Raw genomic sequence first — 5,317 nt, forward strand, 5'->3', positions numbered from 1 at the left:
GCTGTCACTAAAACAAAAACAAAAAAGAAACACGAGCTGTCAAAACACCTGCAATATTTTAGTCTGGAAACAAACCACAAATGCCTCCTATGTCAGAGCCTGGCATGGAAAGGCAATCAATATTTTGGCAACATTAATTGCCCTTTCATAACATACTCTAAAAAGATTCAGATTAAGAGCCTGATTTAAAGTATGTACTCTGTCCCAATCATGAGGAAGCAGCCTGTCTCCCAAACTCTTGCCCCAACACTCCCCCTTTAGAGTCAAGCAGACAGTCAATTTTCCAATGGTGGTGCCCCCATAGGCTCTATCAATGGCAAGCTTACGCCGATGTGAGGGAGTGCTGGTGATCCGAAAAAGGGCATCACACTATATGTCCTATGAAGGGCTGACTGACTGATCTCCTTTCTTTTACTCTGGTACCTCTATAAAAATGTGATAAACAGACAAATGAACAGAAAAATAAAAAGAATCCCCTGACACCGAAGGAGAAACTCTAGGTGTGACGGGTCATTAGATATTTTGTTTTTTCAAAAACAAATTCCCACTTTGGAAGTTCTTTGTTAAAAAATAAAATATTGGTGAACGGCCTACAAAACTGATAGTGGCCATCCACCAAACTTTCAGGCCTTCAGAAGAACACATAGTAAATATAGAAAGAGGAAAATGTCTTTAAGGAATGTTTTCGTGCAGGAAGGTATACATTCCTGCACAAAACAATGCCTTTAACCCAGGTACTATTGCACTTGAGAAGCCATAAGAGAAAGGTAGAAAGTTAATTTATTGGCTTTTGCCACTAAAGAATATTGTAGTTCTGTGTCTCTTTCCAATGAAATTTCTCTACTGTTTGTTAAAGTAGTGAGAAGTATTGCCCTTATACTTATAACTTGAATGAATGGGTCTAGGCAAGAGCCCCAAAGTTAAGAATGATGAAGATAAATCAGGAGACTTTGCTTTAGTATGTTCTTTTTGCAAGAAAAATGTACCTATTGGAGTCTACCGTGACACCCAGGTATTTGGGCTGTTGTTCCATATTTATTTCACTGATGTTAATGCACCACAGTCAAGATTTTCTGATTGTCTTTCCTAAAATTACCACTTTGGTTTTCTTGATATTGATCTTGGGTTTACTGTGTACTTGTAGAGATAATTAATTAATCTTTGAAGGCCAATGTTAGCTTTACTGAACAACACCAAATGGTCTGCAGATTGCAGGTTCGATATCTGTCTTTCCCCAATTTAGGTGCATGTGTGTTTATGGTTTCACGGTCTTGCGAGAGATCAGAAATGTATAGATGTTGCAAAGCCATCCTGTGCTGTTAAGTTCCATATCGGTACTCTAACATAGGTCCAGGGAACATCGTACCCTTTCCCTACATCATCTCCCATACATTTCACATGAACGAGCCCTATAAGGCCATAACTTCTAAAAAGGACAGAACGCCTTATAGGGACAGAACACCGTATAAGGATTGATGCCTTTTATGGACTAAACCTTTCACCTAGTTCCATGCAGAGGGAGGGTTTTTCCCAATCATTAATGCTAAGACGTCATCCTTAGCACATATGGATAACTTATGAGGATTTTGAGGACACTACCTAGGGGGGTATACTTTACCTCTCCAATCTACGCACAAGGTTTAATCCCATATGTCATCCTCATACTAAACAATGGCTAACACACGCACAAGAACTGTATAAATACAGCACCTCTTGCCATCAGTAGTTGGAGGGAACCGAGACTTCAAGGCCCACACACTGACCAGAGATGCTGATGCTCCTGCATGCAGTCACTCTAGCTGACAGTGGTCTAAACATCCTGTGCGGGGTGTCCAACTCGAGACCAGGACGAGGTCCCACACTCTCATTATTCAGGTAATGGGGTTCGACTAAATCCTAGTGGGATTCTTGGCTCCTAGGCTTATTAGCTCTTTCGCACCTACTCCCATGCTAGGTACACTTAGGTACATATAGACTGGCATCGAATGAGTATGTGTTTTATTTTATAAATGCATTTTATATTCATGTACTTGTTCATGACTATTGCAAAATGGTAGAACTGTACTATTCCTTTTTATTCACTGTACTGCCGATCCTATATCTCTGCTACTGTGTAACAGTTGTAGCAGCAAATATATTTTACACAAGAAGAACAACGGTGCAATAAATTCTTATTGTAAACACGCTTGACTGTTTCTTCCCTGTATCTCTCTGAGACCAAATGAGCAAGCACGAGTGACTGGGTGAAAAGTAGTATATTGTTTCCACTAGTCTGAGGAATCAGGGTTTATTGTGTTTTGAGGTTGCAAAAAATAAATCTCTCTGATAAAAGGAGAGTCTAGTGGCACTGTGAGCTTTGCTAATGCAAACAAAGGCTAACATATGCGGTAGGGGTGCACAGAGTCAGTCTACCACCAGACACACAGTGTATGTTGTCTAAAAGCGCAGTTTCTGCATAAGGGTACTATAGGAATTACACTACAGTGCCCTGGGCACCCCCATATTTTGTTTGCTGACTGACACTGGTGATAAGTTACTCTGACTGTCCCTAGGCTCTGCATGCCCAGGGCAATTGCTATGCTGAAAACACACTTAGAATACAGCAAAATCACCTACATACACTAGGGTGCACTATGGGTTAGGGTACCCCTATGACTGACATGACCTCCCTTATAAGGCCCTAGTACATAATAGGGTAAGTGGATCAAACCTCCCGTTAAGTCTCTAGTATATAATAGGGCATGGCAGTTTAGAGGCCTGCAGAACTTTCTACACTTGCATGTGTGCACTGCTGAGGCCTGAGATAAGTTTAAAAGCAGGACTCCTTTTAAAATGTACATTTTGCCCAAACCCAACTTTGGTGTTTGGGGCACTTACAAATTAATAAACCACAATTTTTCGGTATATTAAAACCCTCAAGGTCTCCCCTAGGAGTCCCAGTGGTGGGGAGTCAGGTATGTATAAGGAGGACCCTTATAAAATAGGTGTTATATGCCCTGTGTTTAGTGAAATTGCACAATTAATTGCCCACTTTGTAGTAAAGTGCTTCCCAAAATCGACTTTTATGCTAGGAGCACTGTGGAGTGGGATCTGAAATATTTTGATATATTCAGAACCCCTAAAGTCTCTTCTAGGTGTTTCATGGGTAGGTGGTACTGTTGATATAGGCAGGGACCTTATAAAATATGTTTTGTAAGCCCTAGGGTTGGAAGAATTACCCAAGTCATTTTCCCCATTGCAAATCTCCAGCCACATAGGTTTACATGGCAAGTTGTTATTCATTAATAATTCCCACCAGGAGAATCGGAAAATATCATTCAAGGACTTCCTAGAATGGTATTGACAAATCCACCAATATACTATTGGTGAGTTCATCCTAAAATGTACAGATGAGAAGTTATAAGACTTTATTGCCTGTAAGCCAAAATTCAGTCTTCCAGTGATCTGTCCTAATTGGTCAGAGTTAAGTGGATTAGCCATGCTGCTTTGATGAGATGATAAGTAGCGCTGGGGTGCAGGTGCCATTCTGGGAAGAGAGGGTTCTGCTACATAGGAATGCCAGACCAAGAGGAAGGGTCGTAAACAATAATCTTCAATAGAAGGAGGAGACTGACAGTTTCATTTACACCCCTACTCTTTGAACCCAGCCTGATGGCAGGCTTAAGGAAGAAATTTGCAGATGCCAGGGGAGAGAGAATATGGAGATGAGCCATCCTGAAGGTTGGTTTAGCCAGCTCTTGCCTCTTTGATTTGCACCAACAAGGTCCTGAACTCTGACTGCCTGCGCCTTCTGCACAATCTGGAACTAAAGCCCTGTGGATGTAAATTGCTTCAAAATGATGAAAGTGTGTCCTCCCCGCAAGCTACAGGTTAACAGAACTCACCTGGACAATCACCAATAATAATCCCCAGCCTGGAGAACTACCAGTGGATTTGTAAGGGTTTTGTCCAAGTGGATTGTGGGAATTGAAGTCTCAAACTTTCAAGGACCATCTTGGAGCTTTCAGACCCTGGAGTAAGTTTTGGACACTTTGGGGCCCTCAAAGGAACTTCAGGTCGAAGTTCCAAAAGCGTGAAGAACTTTGGAGTAAGTTTTGAAAAATGCTTCAAAAGTGGACCAACTCGATCTGGCCAGCCAAGTCGGCAATCCTCAACCGCGAGCCGGCCTGACCTCCAGGTTCATCTCACTGAAGATCTCCAGAGGTCCGACTTCCAGAGTTTGACCGGGAGTTAGTGGTAACCCAAGCCGGTGAACCCTCAGCAAATCCGGCCTGATAAAGAGCATTGAGGAACCCTGGGAGAAAAATCTCCCTAAAAGTTTCTAAGTCCGAAAATAGAAAAGGTGACTTGAACTAACCACGAGAGCCAAGCCGCCCACCTTTAACCGCGAGTCGGCCTGGATATCTGGTTTGCCCCTCTGGAAATCTCTGGAGGTCTGACTTCCATTAGCTTGACCGGGAGCTCGTCGCAAGGCAAGCCAGCGATCCCTCACCGAATCCGGAATGGCTGAGAGCTTCAGGAGACTTCAGGAAGAAATACTCCAGAAAAGTTTCTAAGTCAGAATGCAAAACCTTTGACTAAGACCTACTTCAAGGGTTAGCTGCACAGGGCTCCGTCGCCTGAAACTTTGACATTGTCCTGGTCTAGCGCGACCATATGTCCCAATAGGCGCTATAGGTTTCTATGTGCTATATTGTGCTAAACCTTTAAAAAACATATCTCCAAGTACCTACGTTGTTTTTTTTTTATTTTGGTGTCATTTTAAAGATACAAATATTTCCAATTTTTAAAAATTTGTTTTAGATTTTTATTGTGTGTTAAATATTTACTGAAATGGTGATTTTAAATGCTTAGCATACCTGTCTTTGAAGTTAAGCCTATCGGCTCGCTGTCAAGCACTCAAGGGTTGAGCATGGAAATAATTAAGACCGATACTGAGCTTTAAACCGTCTTTGTGACCTTATTATCAGTGGCAAATATATATTCACTACTACCAATAAGCCACTTTCCAATAATAGGTTAACAAGCATGGGTACTAAAAGGGATTCTCGGCTCAAAATGATTGTGCTATAGATTTTCCTAGAGAGGTGGATGCCTTCAACAAGTTTAATTCGTATCCAGGTGTCTGTAAAAAGAAGCTAGATCTCTTTCAGGAAATTTAGTGGGATTTCCCAAGAGACCAGTTTTTTTGAGAGACGTTTTCCGGGGACCCGATCGAAAGCAGCTTTGAAATCCACAAAACATGTGAATAGAAGCGTATGAGTCGTTTGAGTAACAACTTTTTTTTCCAGAAGTAGGGATAATGTCATCAGGTTTG

This window comes from Lissotriton vulgaris, chromosome 2_1 (genome assembly GCF_964263255.1).
Source record: "Lissotriton vulgaris chromosome 2_1, aLisVul1.2, whole genome shotgun sequence".
In the NCBI taxonomy this organism is placed as follows: domain Eukaryota; kingdom Metazoa; phylum Chordata; class Amphibia; order Caudata; family Salamandridae; genus Lissotriton; species Lissotriton vulgaris.